The sequence below is a fragment of the Juglans microcarpa x Juglans regia genome, chromosome 6D, assembly GCF_004785595.1.
Source record: "Juglans microcarpa x Juglans regia isolate MS1-56 chromosome 6D, Jm3101_v1.0, whole genome shotgun sequence".
In the NCBI taxonomy this organism is placed as follows: Eukaryota; Viridiplantae; Streptophyta; class Magnoliopsida; order Fagales; family Juglandaceae; genus Juglans; species Juglans microcarpa x Juglans regia.
In genome coordinates this window covers 15,881,831-15,899,909 of record NC_054604.1, presented here as the reverse complement: position 1 = coordinate 15,899,909, position 18,079 = coordinate 15,881,831, and the positions used below count along the sequence as shown (strand labels likewise).

Genomic DNA, 18,079 nt, shown 5'->3' with positions numbered 1-18,079 from the left:
TTTGGTTAAATGATTTATTTTATTAGTTTAGAATAAGTGGGCTTGAAGATGTCTGGTCCACACGTCTTATTTTCAATGAACTAGAGTTTTCAAGAAGGCCTTGTATTTTGGCCAAGGGCTTACTTGGAAAGTTACTTTTAGGAATTAGGGTTTTAAGAGGTACTGTAGCGTTACTGTAGCCGTACTGTAGCCGCGGTATTGTAGCGTGACACTGTTCATCAGGGGCATTTTGGGTAAAAGGGGGCTTTATTTTGGCTAGGGTTTTAATTAGGTTTAGTTTAAATACTCCTTGTAGCCTCATTTGAAGATCAGACAATATTGAATTTTATTTGTGAGTTGAGTTTTCTCCTCTTGTTCTTGATTGAACTCTTGAACTTATCAAAGGTAAATCACAACCTTTGTGGCGTTGCTCCTTTGTAATCTGGGTTCTTGAGACGGGTTCTTCAACGGGTCTAGATTTTAATATAATCTAGGTTCTTGAAACGGGTTCTCATCGGGTTTAGATTCTCCATCCTTGACTTGATTTTTGGCTTTCTTGGGGAGTGTTCAAATTGATTGTGGGTTCAAGGGAATTCATTCCCACGGGTTCATATCAAGGGGTCTGGGTTTATAATCCAGTGCCTTCGTCTTGGGGTCCTCAAAACGATCTGACGTTGGAATTTGAAGATGCGTAACATTAACTTAATTAAAAGTACTCAGAGGAATTAAGGTAAATATTATTTTAAACCAACTTTAGTTTATAAAATAATATTTCTTCATCATTTATTGATGAAGTCTTATTTAATATATTTAAAAAGATGAAACCATTTAATTTAAATAAAGCTTTCAACATAATTTAAATCCCAATAATATTTCAAATAACTAGAATCATTTTAATAATTAATATTAAAATGATCTCCGACAATTATAATATTTTGGAGCTCTTCAAAATATTATAATTGTCTATTTTAAAAACAAGTTTAACTCAACGATACTGGAAATACCTCATATAAATATTTTCAGTCCATTTAAAACACTTTGCATACCTTAGAAGTCGCCTAATATCTCGAGAGGCACGTCGTCATGGTTCGGCACACATGACGATGCTCGCAGTCCCTAGGAAGACTGGAAAACTGTTGCATAATTCCGTCATCGAAATTTGCTTACGTCAGAAAGGAGGAGCCTTACGTAACAAAGAGAGAAGCTTACGTAAGAAGAAAGGAGCGGGGGTTACACTAGGCATGCCAAATCTAGCAAAAATGTTTTCCTTCAAAAGCTTAAGCACTACCTTATGGTCATTTGTTTTGCGTGGAATGGCTTCGACCCACTTAGAAAAATAATCAACAGCCACTAAAATGTACAAATAACCAAAAGAATAAAGAAATGGCCCCATAAAATTGATTCCCCAACAATCAAAAATTTCAATGACTAAAATGGGTTGTAAAGGCATCATATTCCTTTTGCTGGCTGCACCTAATTTCTAACATGACTTACAAGTCTTGCAAAAACTATATGCATCTTTAAACATACGAGGCCAATAAAAACCATGTTGTAAATTTGTTGCAACAGTTTTAAGTGAAGAAAATTGACCACCACAAGCCTCAATATGACAAAATGAAAGCACAGATTGTATTTCATGGTCAGGCATACACACTTCCTAATGATTTGTGGTAAGAACAGTATTCAAACAAATAAGGATCATCATCGAAGAATGATTTAACCTCATACATGAACCATCGTATGTCTTTAGCATTCCAATGGGATGGAGTCTGACCTGACACACCAAGAAATTAACTATGTCAGCAAACCAATGCAAATTTTCAACCAACATTAATTGCTCGTCAGGAAAAGAGTCAAGGATGGGTAGGTTGCTCTTTTTCTACAAATGTAAGCTTGGATAAGTGGTCAGCAACCACACTCTCAACACCCTTTTTGTCTTTGATTGTAATGTTGAATTCTTGAAGAAGAAGAATCCACCGGATCAGCCATTGTTTAGCATCTTTCGTAGACAGTAGATAGGTCAAAGTTGCATGATCAATGAAAATAACCATAGGGGAACCAAGAATGTAAGCTCAAAACTTGTCTAAAGCAAAGACTATAGCAAGTAATTCTTTTTATGTTGTATAATAATTCTTTCGGGATCCATTTAAAGTTCTACTTGCAAAAGAGATGACGGAAGCTTATTTCTACTCTGTCCAAGAATAGCCTTTATAGCAAAATCACTAGCATCACACATTATCTCAAAGGGAAGAGACCAAACATGGGCGTGCATGATAGGGGCTGTGGTAAGCAAGATTTTCAGTTTATCAAAAGCATTTTGATAGGTTGGGGTCCATTCAAAGGCAACATCATGCATAAGTAATTTTACACCGTGGCCTAGAGATAGAACTAAAATTTTGAATGAACCTCCTATAGAAACCTGCATGCCCAAGAAATGACTTAATTTCTTTTACTGCTTTGGAAATAATTTCAATCTTAGCTTTATCAACTTCAATACCCCGAGAAGAGATAATGTGTCCAAGAACTATGCCTTGTTGAACCAAGAAGTGACACTTCTCCCAATTGACCAGCAAGTGTTTCTCTTCACACCTAGCTAAAACAACTTGTAAATTAGTTAAACACGCATCAAAAGAGCTGCCAAACACTGAAAAATCATCCATGAATACTTCCAAAATCACTGAAAATACTAAGCATACATATTTGTAAAGTAGTCGGGGCATTACATAGTCCAAATGGCATTCTCCTAAATGTAAAAGTACCGAATGGACAGGTGAAAGTAGCTTTCTCATGGTCCTCAGGTGCTATTTCTAATTGGTAGTAACCAGAAAATCCATCAAGAAAACAATAGAAATCATGGCCAGCAACTTTTTCTAAGACTTGATCAAGGAAAGGCAAAGGAAAATGATTTTTCCTAGCGGCTGCATTCAACTTTCTATAATCTATACACATGCGCCAACCAGTAGTAGGAATCAATTCATTTTGTTGACCAGATTTTCTTGGAACTACATGAATGGGACTTACCCACTTGCTGTTTGAAATAGGGTAGATAATCGCCACATCAAGTAGTTTCAAAACTTCTTCTTTCACAACCTCATTCATGGTAGGATTGAGTCTCCTTTGTATCTCCCTAAAAGTTTTAGCATTTTCCTCTAAATAAATCTTATGAGTGCACACAAGAGGATCTATACCTTTGATATCTGCAATTGTCCCTCCAGTAGCACCCTTGTGTTGTCTCAAAACTTCCAGTTGTTTACCTTCTTGGTCAGGAGTGAGTTGGGCTGATAACTCCATTGGAAATGTGCTGTTGTCAGGCCCCAAAAAGGCATACTTCAGGTCTCAAGGTAGTGGTTTCATGTCTAATGTTGGAATTTCATCTGCTGAAGACTTCAAACTTGTTGTCAATGGTGGGCGCTGCTCGACCATAGGCCTCCAATTGGCTTCAGCTTTAGTTCTTGGCATAAAAATAGAAGGATCATCAGTAGAGGTGTCAATGAAGTCATAAAATTCCTAATTCATATTGCAAGTTGGTGGGTTAACAAGTTGGATCCTTGTACATCTTTCAAATCTTGAGGTTGCCTACAAATATTAAAAATGTTTAGTTCTTGGGTCATATTCCCAAAACTCAGCTTTAAAATACCACTTGGGATTTATTTTGGCTCGGGTTTTAATTAGGTTTTGGTTTAAATACTCTTCGTAGCCTCATTTTATGAGTTTATGAAATTTGATGAATTTATTCATTATGGGTTGAGTTTATCTTCTCATGTTCTTGAATGTACTTTTGAACTTATCAAAGGCAAATCACAACTTTTGTGGCGTTGAGATAGGTTCTTATAATTTAGGATGTTGAGATAGGTTCTTCAACGGGTTTAGATTTTCATATAATTTAGGTTCTTGGAATGAGTTCCTCAACAAGTCTAAATTTTCCATTAGCTTCATCTTGGCATTCTTGGATGAGTTTTCAGATTGATTTTGGGTTTAAGGGATTCCATTCCCACGGGTTCATATCATTTGGTATTCAGAGCTCGGTTTTCAATCAAGTCTAATTCTTTCTTTTAATTCTTGAATCTTTAAATTTGATTCTAGGGTTTCATTGTTCTACGGTTGCCAAGAAAAAAAAAAAAAGCAATATGTCTGCTGCTAAAATTCTTAGGATTTTTGGTTTGGCTGAAGCTTGCATCACCTAGGGTTTCAAAATTCTTGGGTTTTTGTTACAACAAAGACAAAGAAAGACATTTGTAGATTGAGCTTTATCATCAAAGGGGCCGAATACATCTTTCTGGTTATTATCTTATTTTGTAATCACTCTTTCCCTCATATAAATTCCTTGAGTCTCGTGTCATTTTCTTCCTTCCTTGTTTCTTGTTCTTGCTTCTTGATCCTATTACTGGTTGGAATAGTACAATGTTGTGTTGTCTTGATTTAGGTTAACTAGTTCTTAAAGAACTTGAGTGGAAAAGCTCTTGAGGTAAAGGCAAGAGAGTGTGAGACTATTAATGGGAAAAAAAAACTAATTAAGAGTGAAACACAAGTAGAGTGACATTATTCGAGTGTATACACATAAGGGAGTGTGTGAGGTTTTTCACTAACATTCTTTATGTGCTGCGCATTACGATGTCTCACATGAGTGACTCATCACCAAAGGGGATGGCAGATAACTCATTCTTTCTATTGCATGTCATGCAACAACAGTTTGAATGGCTGAATTGGTGTTGAGGGAAGTGAGTGATAGGATGGATCAACGAGATGCAATGTTTAGAAATCTGCAAGGTGGGGGGGAGAGATAGGAGAAGGCATGAGCCTAGTATTGAACATAAGTCTAAGAATGAAGAGTATGGTGAGTCTCTTGTTGGCAGGCGTGCTCTCAATACACAAATTAAGATGGATGATACAGACCAGCAAAGCAAGAACATTTTTCATACTAGATGCCACATCAACAACAAGGTATGTAGTATGATCATTGATGGGAGGAGTTGTATTAATTTGGCTAGCACTACTATAGTTGAGAAATTGAATTTACCTACCTTGAAACACCCTAGAACATACAAGTTGTAGTGGTTGAGTGATTGTGGGAAGGTTAGGTTAAATAAGCAAGTTCTAGTTTTTTTTTTCAATTGGAAAATACAGAATGTGGTGCTTTGTGATGTAGTGCCTATGCATGCTGGCCATATTTTGCTGGGAAAGCCGAGGCAGTATGATAGGAAGGTGATCCATGATGGGTTAAGGAATATGTACAGTTTTCAAAATGATAGAAAAACAATCAAACTTGCTCCTTTAACTCCATAACACAGGTCCATGGGGACCAACTGAAAGCTAAAAACTGAGGATGCTCAAAAAAGAAAGTGAAAATGAGAGTGATAAAAAAATAAGAGTGAAAGTCAAAAGTCAAAAAAGAAAAAGTGAAAAGGCGGACTGAGCTAAGAAGCAAGAGTGAAAGAGAGATGAGCTAAAAAGCAAGAATGAATGTGAGATTAAGAAAAAAAGAAATAGTGAGGCCAAAAAGGAGAAAAAATATGAGGCTGAGCCTGAGACCTCAAGAAAAATATAAAATGAGTTGACAAACAATTGTGAGATCGAAAGTTCAAAAAAAGATGAAGAAAAAAGAGACTGACAAAAGAAAAAAAAGAGTGAAAAGAAAAAAGAGAGTGAAAGGGAAAAGGAGAGTTGAAAAGAAAAAGAGAGTGGAAAGAAAAGAGAGAGTGAAGAATGTGAGAGAAAAACAAAGAGAAAATTGAGTTTTTATGCTAAGGCGAGTCTTAATGCTAACGAACTTGACGTATCTTTGCCTAGTGTTATTGTCTCTTTGTTGAAGGGATATGAGGTCGAGCGGTGTGTGTAATGGATTGCCACCTATTAGGGAGATAGAGCACTACATTGACTTTGTGCCTGGTGCGACAATTTGTACCCGACCTTTCTTTAAAGAACATGAGTTCCTAACACACTTGAAGAGACAAGGTGATATGAACCCGCGGAAATGAAATTCCTTGAACCCACAATCAATTTGAAAACTCTCCAAGAAAATCAAAATCAAGTCAACGGATGGAGAACCTAGACCCGATGAGAACTCGTTTCAAGAACCTAGATTATATTAAAATCTAGACCCGTTGAAGAACCCGTCTCAAGAACCCAGATTATAAAGGAGAAACGCCACAAAGGTTGTGATTTACCTTTGATAAGTTCAAGAGTTCAATCAAGAACAAGATGAGAAAACTCAACTCGCAAATAAAATTCAATATTCTCTAAGTCTCAAATGAGGCTTACAAGGAGTATTTAAACTAAACCTAATTAAAACCCGAGCCAAAATAAAGCCCCTTTTACCCAAAATGCCCCTGATGAACAGTGTCACGGCTACAGTACGGCCACAGCTTGAATCAAGTGGATCAAAGCTGGTTCTTCTTTTTTCAAGCCCATCTTGAGTGTTGGGCTCTTGCCAGTTTCATCCCAAGTGGATTGCACTAATCTGTGCATTAGCCCTTGATCTTGTAATTGGTCCATCTGGAACTTGCAAATGATCTTTAAGAGTAGGCCCGCCTTGGTTCCCATCACAAGGTAAGTTGTTGACTAGAATGCATACTAAGTGGGAGGACGGTATTGAGACTTTTCCTCATATAATCAAATATACACATGGTGAGGAAAATTTTGTGGTTAATGCATTAGCAAGAAGGTATCTCCTTATCTTTATTTTAAATGCAAAGTTATTGAGATTTGAATATGATAAGAAATTGCATGCTAATGACGATGACTTTGCTAGTGTGAATAGAACATGTGAGAAGCATCGTTTGGTAAGTTCCACAAACAAGATTGGTACTTGTTTAGAGAGAATAGACATTGTGTGCCTACTAGTTTTATGCATAAGTTGCTTGTGTGTGATAGACATGGTGGTTTGTTAGGTAACTTTGGTGTAAGGAAGACTTTAGGTGTGTTGCAAGAACGTTCGTGGGAGTATCATTTGTCATTCATTGACATGTTGCATGATCGTTTGTGGGAGTTTCATTTGCCATTCATTAACGTGTTGCATGAACGTTTGTAGGAGTATTGCTTGCCATTCATTGAGTTTAAATATAATTGGAGTGGTCATTTTGATGTAAGGAAAACTTTAGATGTGTTTCATGAACGTTTGTGGGAATATCATTTGCCATTCGTTGAATTGTTACATGGATGTTTGCGAGTGTATCATTTGCCCTTATTAGAGTGTGCATATAATAAAACCTTGCATACTACTATTTCTTATTCTTCTTTAGTAAATGTTTATGGTCTTAATTCACTTACTCCTTTAGCTTTGGTGCATTTGCTTGTTGATGACAGGAGTAGCTTGGATGGACCTTTTAAAATTCTTGAGAAAATTAATGATAATGTATATAAAGGGAATCTTCCCTGTGAGTATCATGTTTTTACTACTTTCAATGTTTCTGACCGTTCTCCATTTGATGTAGGTGGAGATTCAAGGTTGAATCATTTTGAGGAGAGGGGCAATGATGGGCACCAAGATGAACCTAGTCTTAAAGATCATTTACAAGTTTCAGATAGGCTAATTACAAGGTCAAGAGCCAAGAAGATCAATGAGGCAATGCAAGGATTGGTGTGATCTACTTGGGATGAAGCTAGCAAGACTCCAACAACACTCAAGATGGGCTTCAGAGAAGTCAGAGAAGGAAATCCAGTTTTTATTCACTTGATACAACCTATGGAAGACATGAGCTAGAGTTTTTGTTTGGATCTTGTTTAATATATTAAATGGGCTTATTTTATTAGTTATAGGAATTAGTTTAGAATAATGGGGCTTGAGGATGTTTGGCCCACATGTGTTTTATGTTTTATGAACTATGATTTCTAGAGAAGTTTTTTAAGGGTTGTTTAGGGGTTGTTTTAATTTGCAGCTTGGGTTTCTTTTGGGAAGGCCTTGTATTTTGCCCAAGGGTATTTTGGGAAAGGATTTTATATTAACCTTGGGTTTTTGGGAGATTGAGTTATGTAAGTTACTGTAGCCGAGTACTGTTGCCTCAACACTATTTACTCAGTGGTATTTTTGGAAGATGAGGATTTATTTTGGCTAGGGTTTTAATTAGATTTTGGTTTAAATACTCTTTGTAGCCTCATTGTATGAGTTTATAAAATTTGATGAATTTATTCATTGTGAGTTGAGTTTATCTCCTCTTGTTTTTTAATGAACTTTTGAACTTATCAAAGGTAAATCTAAAGGCAAATCACAACCTTTGTTGTGTTCTTCCTTATAATTTAGGTTCTTGAGACAGGTTCTTCAACGGATCTAGATTTTCAAATCTAGGATTTTAAAACGAGTTCCTCAACGGATCTAAATTTTCCATTAGCTTGATTTTGGCTTTCTTGGGTGAATTTTCAAATTGATTGTGGATTCAAGATATTATATTCCCACTAGGCTGCCTTACTCCTTTGTTCTGCTTCTGTTATTGCAGCCACATTAACCAATTCCTATAAATTGTTTATACGGAACCCAGCTACGTAACTGCGAATCTTGGGTTGCAGTCTTCCTTGGAACTTCTGAACCTGCATCTTTTCAGTGGTGATCAGATGTGGGGCAAACCCCCCACCTCCATGAATTTCGCTGCATACTGTTCAATTGAGAGATTACCTTGCACGAAAGTGGCAAACTCTTGAGCTTTTTGGGTCTTCATCGATTCAAGGAAGAACCGATTATCAAACTCTTCTTTGAACCTATCTCAGGTCGAAACAGGGATATTGTCCAACTCTCTTATTAAAAGCTGCCTCTTTGCATCCCACCAGATACCGATTTCTCCTTGAAGCAGATGCCCATATACTGTATTTTCTGCTCCTCAGTACAGTTGCTGATCTCTTGTCTCTCAACCTGCGGGCGTTATTGATTTTGACTCAGGATCACCTCCTGTTGCTATTTCATGATTTCCATCATCTGACGAGTTGCATTCGCGAAGTCACGTCTTCCATCAAAACAACGGTCCAGATCCTGTTGAGCATTGCATCCTTTAGGGTTTCTTTCCCTCTTGTCGGACATTGCATCAAGGAATGGCCAACGCCTAAGAGCATCAGTGAGGTAAGAAGCTTGCATGGCTTAGCTAGCTGTTATCGGTGTTTTGTTAAAGACTTTTAGCACCATTGCTGCACCACTCACATAAGTAATTAAAAAGAATGTTGGGTTTCATTGGGGGGCTGATCAAGAGAATGCTTTTACTACTATGAAAGAAATGTTGTGCTCTGCACCTGTGTTAGCATTAGCTGACTTTAACAACGTTTTTTATATTGAATGTGATACCTCATGAATAGGGATTGGAGTTGTTTTGATGCAGGATAGGCGGCCTATAGCCTTCTTCAGTGCGAAGCTAAGTGGGGGCGTCTCTGATGTGCCCTAATTATGACAAAGAGCCTTTATGCTCTTGTTCGTGCTTTAAAGACTTGGCAGCACTACCTGTGGCCTAGGGAATTTGTGGTCGACACCGATCATGAATCATTGAAGCATCTCAAGGGTCAAGGTAAGTTGAATAAAAGGCATGCTAGATGGGTTGAATACCTCAACCTTTCCATATGTCATCTATTACAAGCAAGGTAAGGAGAACATTGTTGCTGATGCATTATCTCGAAGTTATGTCATTCTTACTTCTTGAGTGCCAAAATGCTTGGGGTTGAATATGTGAAAGACATGTATGCCAATGACATTGACTTTTCTAATGTATATATGGCATGTGTGATAAGGTAGCAGTTGGTATAAGTTTTACAAGCATGATGGTTATTTGTTTAAAGAAAGAAAACTTTGTATGCCAAGTTTTTCTATGCGTGAGGCACATGGTGGGGCATTAATGGGACACTTTGGTGTCAATAAAACTTTAGACATTTTGCATGAACATATCTTTGGTCTAAGATGAAGAGAGACGTTAATCGCATTTGTGGCAAATGCATTATATGTAGAAATGCCAAATCTAAGGTTTTGTCACATGGGTTATATACATCCTTACCCGTTCCTAGTGAGCCATGGGTAGACATATCTATGGACTTTGTTTTAGGCCTCGTAGGACAAAAAGGGTTAGAGATTCTATTTTTGTGGTTGTGGATAAATTTAGTAAGATGATACATTTCATTCCATGCCATAAAACAGATGATGCCACAAACATAGCTGACTTGTTTTTCAGGGAGATAGTGCGACTCCATGGTGTGCCTAGGAGTATTGTTTCTGATAGGAATGTTAAATTCCTTAGCTACTTTTGAAAGGTGTTGTGAGGGAAATTGGGTACTAAACTCTTATTTTCCAATACTTATCATCCACAGACTGACGCTCAGGCTGAAGTACTTAATAGGACTTTAACTCAACTTTTACTCACTGTTGTTCATAAGAATTTAAAAATTCGGGAGAATTGTTTGACATCAATAGAGTTTGGATATAATAGGACCATGCATACAACTGCTTCATATTCTCCTTTTGAATTGTTTATGGTTTTAATCCACCTAGTCTTTTAGATTTGAGGTCTTTACCTATTGATAGCAGGAGTAGCTTGGATGGACAAAAGAAGGCAGAGTTAGTGAAGTCACTTCATGAGAGGGTACGACTTCAAATTGCCTAAAAGAATGTGAGGTTTGCTTCCCAAGCCAATAAAGGGTGAAGGCGTGTCATCTTTGAACCAGGAGATTGGGTTTGGGTTCACTTGTGCAAAGAAAGATTCCCAACCCATAAATGGACTAAGTTGCATCCTCGAGAAGATGGACCGTTCCAAATTCTTGAGATAAATTAATGACGATGCATATAAAGTGGATCCTCCAGATGAGTACAATGTGTTTGCTACTTTCAATGTTTCTGACCTTTCTCCTTTTGATGTAGGTGAAGATTCGCGATCGACTCCTTTTGAGGAGAGGGGGAATGATGGGCACCAACATGGACCTAGTCTTAAAGATTCTTTGCAAGTTTGAGATGAGCCAATTACAAGATCAAGAGCTAAGAAAATCAAGGAAACATTGCAAAGATTAGTGCGATCCCCATGGGATGAAGCTAGCAAGAGCCCAACACACAAGATGGGCTTTAAGGAAGAAGAATCAGTTTTAATTCACTTGATACAAGCTGTGGAAAACATGACTTAGAGTTATTGTTTGCGTCTATTGTTATTGAAGGCTTTCAATTTGTTTAAATCATTTAAAGGATTTATTTTGTTAGTTTAGAATAATTGGGCTTGAGGATGCTTGACCCCCCCATATTTTTTATTTTGTTGAGCTAGGGTTTCAAGAAGTTACTATAGCGAGTTACTGTAGCCATGACACTATTCATTTAGGGGTATTTTTGGTAGAACGAAATTTATTTTGGCTATAGTTTTAATTAGGTTTTGGTTTAAATACTATTTGTAGCCTCATTTTAAGAAGTTTATCTCCTCTTGAGTTTATTTCCTCTTGTTCTTGAATGAACTTTTGAATTTATCAAAGGCAAATCACAACCTTTGTGGCATTTTTCCTTATAATTTAGGTTCTTGAGACAAGTTCTTCAATGGGTCTAGATTTTCATATAATCTAGGTTCTTGAAACGAGTTCCTCAACGGGGTCTAGATTTTTCATTGGCTTGGTTTTGGCTTTCTTGGGTCACTTGTCAAATTTATTATGGGTTCAAGGGATTCCATTCCTGCGGGTTCATATCACATTTATTAACATGTTGCATGAACATTTGTCTGAGTATCATTTGCCATTCATTAACGTGTTGCATGAACGTTTGTGAGAGTATTGCTTGTCATTCATCGAGTTTGCATATAATTGGAGTGGTCATGTTGGTGTAAGTAAAACTTTAGATGTGTTTCATGAACGTTTCTGGCAGTATCATTAGCCATTCAGTGAATTGTTACACGGACGTTTGTGGAAGTATCATTTGCTCTTATTAGAGAGTGTGCATATAATAAAACCTTGCATACTACTATATTTCTTATTCTCTTTTTTAAATTGTTTATGCTTTTAATCCACTTACTCCTTTAGCTTTGATGCTTTTGCTTGTTAATGACAGGAGTAGGCTTTGATGCTTTTGCTTGTTAATGACAGGAGTAGCTTGGATGGACCTTTTCAAATTCTTGAGAAAATTAATGATAATGCATATAAAATGGATCTACCGGGTAAGTATCATGTTTTTACTACTTTCAATATTTTTGACCATTCTCCATTTGATGTAGGTGAAGATTCGATGTAGAATCCTTTCGTAGAGAGGGGGAATGATGGGCACCAAGATAAACCTAGTCTTAAAGATCCTTTGCAAGTTTCAGATGGGCCTAAATTACAAGGTCAAGAGCCAAGAAGATCAATGAGGCAATACAAGGATTGGTGCAATCCACTTGGGATGAAGCTAACAAGACTCCAACACTCAAGATGGGCTTCAGAGAAGGAGATCCGGTTTTGATCTACTTGATACAAGCTATGGAAGACTAATGAGTGTACGAAAGTGCACTCTAAATACCCTATTATTGGACGAAAATGCTAAAATATGAATAGAAATAATAGAAATTAATGTGTATTCTAGAATTAAGTTTCTATTTACTTTGGAATAATCCTGAGCATATTTTTATGTTTAATTTCAGAGTCTATAAAAGAGCAAGTCCAAACCCAATCAAATTCAAAGAATTTTCAAGTGGGCAAGATGTTGGAACAACCTAAGAGCCTTCAACGAGTGTAGGACTCTTCAAATAAAGATAATGATGAGATTTGAGAGTAATTCGGATCAAGAGAAAAAGTCAGTCTGAAATTCGCTAGAAGACAACCTGTACATATTTTAGTATTTTGATCATAACCTTCCGCTCAAATATTAGAATTGATGCGATTCTTAATGCGTTGGAAAGCCATTTTAAGGGGCAACAAAGTTGTCTCTGATAAGGATTTCTAAATTCAAACTCCTAGAGCACGTACATGGCTGCCAAGATGAGTCCTAAAATTTAGGCGATTTTGTTTGCGAGAATATGAAGACATTAGGGTTTTTTTCCTACCCTATATAAGCAGTTCATTGGCACGAAATTGAGAGTTCATATAGGGGAGGCGGATCAGTTCTGAAGAGGGGAAGATGAAATTAACTTCCATGGTCGCCGTTTGCTTTATTTTCTCTTGTGATTTTTGTTGACCAATATATTTATAGGTCACTAAATTCTCAAGTAGGGTTAGGGATGAATTGCACATTAGATGGTATTTTTTATTTACGTATTTGATTTTCAATTACTAAAACTCTTTTGTTTTATCATTCTCAATTCATTATTGATGTTTTCTTCTCCAAATAATCATAGAATTTATTCTGTTTATAGATTCAGTCATGTTTTTTCTATTGAATGGATTAGCTCTTTGATTATGTTTGGATCAATTATTCATCTGTATTGATTTAATTCTTTGTTGTAATATCGCTTCTTGAGTATATTGTCGTCATTGGATTTTCTCAGTAGTGATAGTAATTTACGTATTTTAAAAGTGGTGAACAATTTTTTAAAGGGTTACATTTGGTTTAATCTTGGTTTATAAAGTTATACATTTGGATTGGGAATTCTAGGAATTGCATTCCCTATTGAGTTATTGAATGAATTAAAAATAATTAAAATACTAGACTTGTGCAAGGGATTCCTGACGCTTTACTGTTTGTCAAATTAAGTACTTGTTCTGTTAGCCACTTTGCTTCACTTTAATTTGCATTTAAAATTAATCTTTGTTCTCCATTAATCATTTAATATCTTTCTTTAGTTTCTTTGTTTCTTCTACAATTCTTTTAATTTGTCTCTCTGTGGAATCGACACCCTAAAGTTGTGCTACAACTATTGTATTATTTTTTGAGTGTAATCAAATTTTGGCACCGTTGCCGGGGTGACAGTAGAAGAATTGCTAGATAGTTTTTCTTTTTAACTGTTTGTAAAGGACGTAACTTCGTTCATTCTATTAGATTGCTGCATTATTTTTTTTCCTTCTTTCTTTTTATACTATTTTCATTTTTACATTGCATGCACAGATATAGAGACGCATTGGGTAGATTTGCTTGTAGGCTTGTGCTAGAATTATAATCAAATTTTTTAAATCCTTTATTTGACAATTCATCTAGTCCCAAAGAAATGAGTGAACATGATGATCAACCCATTAGAACTCATCATGATTACCTCTGCCCTACATGCACAACCACACCATGATGCATCATGTTTCCAGCTAATACTCGCCAACTGAATTTTAAAACAGGGATGATATAGTTACTCCCTACTTTTCATGGCTTGGAAAATGAAAATCCATACGTGCACATTAGGGAGTTTGAGGAAGTAGTTGCGACTTTTCATAGTCAAAATGCAACCGATGACATTGTGAGACTTAAGCTACTTCCTTTTTCTTTGAAGGATAAAGCTAAGAGTTGGCTATACTCGCTGAGACCATGATCTACTGGGTCATGGAATGAGATGACTCAGGTCTTCTTTAATAAATATTTTCCCCAACATAAGACCAATACTTTTAAAAAGGCAAATCTCCACATTTGCACATAAGGATAGTGAGATTTTGTATCAATCTTGAGAGAGATTTAAGGAGTTGTTGAGTATGTGTCCTCACCATGGGTATGATAATTTATGAGGGACTTATACCTAGAGAACGTCAATTTGTATTTGTGGAGATGATGTGTAATGGTGAGTTCTTACATAATGATCCTGATGAGGCCATAGAATACCTCAATGAGCTTGCTAAAAAAGCTCACACTTCGACTGGACCTAGTGGTACTGAGAGCACAAACTGGTCACGACCTGCAGGAAACCCAAATGATGGTGGAATATACCATCTCAGGGAAGAGGATAACCTAAAGACAAAGGTTGAGATGCTTACTAGGGAGCTAGATGTGTTAAAAGACTAAGGGCTTAAAGCCAACACAAGTGGCTAATCATGCATAATCTTTTGGACCCATGTTTTGTGTGTGGCGGGGTAGATCACCTCGCCCAAGAGTGTCCCACATTTGCTGAGATGAGAAGGATGTATGAGGAACAATGTAATGCCTTAGGTATGTACAAGAAGCCTTTTACACCTTTCTCTGATACCTATAATCTAGGGTGGCGCAATCACCCCAATTTTAGTTGGAAGTCTGAAAATCAACAGCATGCACAACTCCCTAGATCATATCCTGCACCTTCATCTTCTAGGAATCCTTAAGAAGACACTTTGCATGCTTTCATTGAGGCACAGAGTAAAACTAATCAAAAGTTTGAATATTTGATTATGTAGGTTATTGAAGAAAATAAGGAGATAAAAAGTCATGTATCCAAGTTGATGAGTTCTTTGAGTGTGAATAAGCATGGCAAGTTCCTTTCTCAAACTCAATTCACACTCCAAGGTCGACATATGGCTCAAGAAAATTTGAAAGAGGTCAATGCCACCATTGTGATACGAAGTGGCAAGTCCTTACACATCCCAACAACTGATAAGCTAGAGGATGTTGAAAAGGAACAAAGCAATGATAGTGCTGAGTTGCCAAGGAAGCTGAGGCAATCAAGAGCCTAGTTAGGGTACCATTTTCTCAAGTTTTAAAATTTAGTATGCGAACTTTGAATTCTAGTAATGAAATCTTGGAAAACCTCAGGTAGGTAAAGATCAATCTTCCTCTTTTGCATGTTATTAAACAAGTTCCTATTTTTACAAAAGTTCTCAAAAATTTGTGTACAGTAAAGAGTAAGCACCATGTTAAGAAGACAACATTCTTGACAGAGCAAGTTCGTGCTCTAATTGAGCAGCAAATTCTTCCTAAGTACAAGGATCCTGGTTGTCCAACCATTGCATGTAATATTGGGAATCATGAGTTTGGGTAAGCCTTGCTAGACTTAGGAGCTAGTATAAATTTGATGCCTTATTCCATTTATTTACAACTTGGTTTGGGTGAAATTAACCTACTTCTATTGTGCTTCAATTGGCTGACTGTTCAGTTAAGAAACCAAGAGGGATAGTTGAGGATGTTTTGATCCAAATTGACAAGTTTTACTACCCTGTTGATTTTTTAGTTTTGGATACTCAGTCGGTTGTTGACTCTGACTCTAAGATTCCTCTCATATTAGGTAGACCTGTTCTTACTACGGCTAATGCACTTATAAACTATAGGAATGGACTGATGAAACTATCATTTGGAAACATGATCATGGATGTCAACATATTACACACCAGTAATCAGCCCAGGGAGGATGATGAGTGCCACCAAATGTACATGATTGACACACTCGTAGATAAGGGAGTTCGCACAACTCATGATTTTGATTCCCTTGAATATTTTCTTGTTAATAATTCTAAGTTTGATACTATGAATGATTCATCTGATTGTTTTTTGATATTTGTGCTTTTTTTTATGAGCCTCAAGATTATGGCCCACATATTTAGCAACCGAAATTTGAGGAGCTGTCTAATAAAAGTGAAAAGCAGATTCCTTCAAGCATGGATAGTCCCAAATTGGAATTGAAGTCATTGCCGACATGTCTTAAGCATGCATTTCTCGGCTGAGATGACACTTTTCCTGTTAGTATTTATTCGAAATTGAATGTTCACAAACTTAAGAAATTTCAGTTGACCGAGTTGGAGGAATTGAGAAATGATACTTATGAGAGAACTCTAAAATCTATAAGGTTAAAACAAAAGAGTTTCACGATAAAAATATTTTGTGAAAAATGTTTAAGCCTAATGATCGAGTGTTCTTATATAATTCTAGACTCCATACGCACCTAGGAAAACTTCGGTTTAGGTGGACCGACCCTTTTATAGTGAAGAATGTTTTTGCAAATGAGACGGTAGAAATAGAGGATCCTAAGGATGGTCGGATCTTTAAAGTAAATGGTCAATGCCTTAAAGTATTAATTGATAGGCAAGTTCCGGAAGTAGAAGACATTCCACTTGTGGATCCGATCTATCAACTTTGACCACACCATGCAGGTATGTTTTTCTTTATTTGTTTTGTTTGATTTGTTTTCTCTTATTTTATTTCTTTTCCTTTGTTGTTTACTGTTGTTTTCTGTGTTTTTGTTTGAAGGTTAGTTTCATTTTGTCATTTCAGGTTACCATCTTTGGTGCGTAGCGAGCAACCCACGTCACTCATCAGGTGTATTCTACCCTTTTTAGTTACTTCCCATTCAAATTTGATTCTTAACCATTGAGGATAATGTTTCATTTAAGTTGGGGGGTGGTGGTGCACATTCAGTATTTAAAATGCTTGTTGGAACTCTGTGACATATTTTCATGTGTCAAATTTCTTTTTTAATTTTGCATGCATCACACATGCGTCCTTGTTACCAATCCCATCATTCTCATTCATAGCCATCTTCGTGAATTCACCAATTCCACCATAATCATTTTTTGCTGAAGCAGTCACAGAACCCCTAATGCACTCATTCAAGTTTTGTGGTAAGATGGTGGTTTGACACATGTAGCTAGAGAACTCTTTTACTTAAGTATTCATGTGAGTTTTGGAGAGGATTGAGAGAGCCTACAAATGCAGTAAATTGTGATAAGCGTTAATTGATCTGTTGAATTGGGCACTTCTTTTGAGAATATCATTACATGGTTTGTGGTAAAATGGTGGATATACTTGGGATATGACGAAGGTCAACTTAGGATCAACGTTTGATTCTTTCAAGCTAACCGTTTCCATCATAGACCCCTAGTAGCCAACTTTCAGCCAATAAACACATGTAGCGTTTTCTTTTCATATTCCCACGTTATCCACACCTCTCCACAGTGTTACTACCAAGTGTGTACTGGATGTAAAGTATTTTGCTTTTTTTCCACGGAATAAGAGAGAGAGAGAGAGAGAAGCGAAGAAAATGAGTTACAAGGTACTCAAGTGAGTAAGCTTCAAAGGAAAAAATATCAAGGCTGGGTAGAAATAGTAAAATACTAGGGTGACATAATTGTTCACTAAATTCAAAAAAAAAAAGGCATTATTTGATGATTTGAAAGGTTGAAGAGCATCAAGTGAGAAATGTGATTGATTGAGATGTTTAATAAGATTCCCTTTGTATGTACTTGAAAGTTTTTGAATCCTTTTCATACATTTTTTTTCTTCATATAGCCCCGAACCTAGGCCACGTTATAGCCTTTTGTGTTGCTCGTTTTGATCCTAAGTTTTTGGAAAGAGTGGTGGAAGTCTCATTTGTTAGTGTTCCTATCA

The 18,079-nt window shown here is 36.6% G+C and overlaps 1 non-coding gene across 1 annotated transcript; it reads right to left on the bottom strand.

The window, feature by feature from the left end:
• Window positions 1-14,398: 14,398 nt before the first annotated feature.
• On the bottom strand, window positions 14,399-14,507 carry LOC121236257. The gene has a single exon (XR_005934698.1). It is a non-coding gene; the product is annotated as a small nucleolar RNA R71 (small nucleolar RNA).
• Window positions 14,508-18,079: the final 3,572 nt, after the last annotated feature.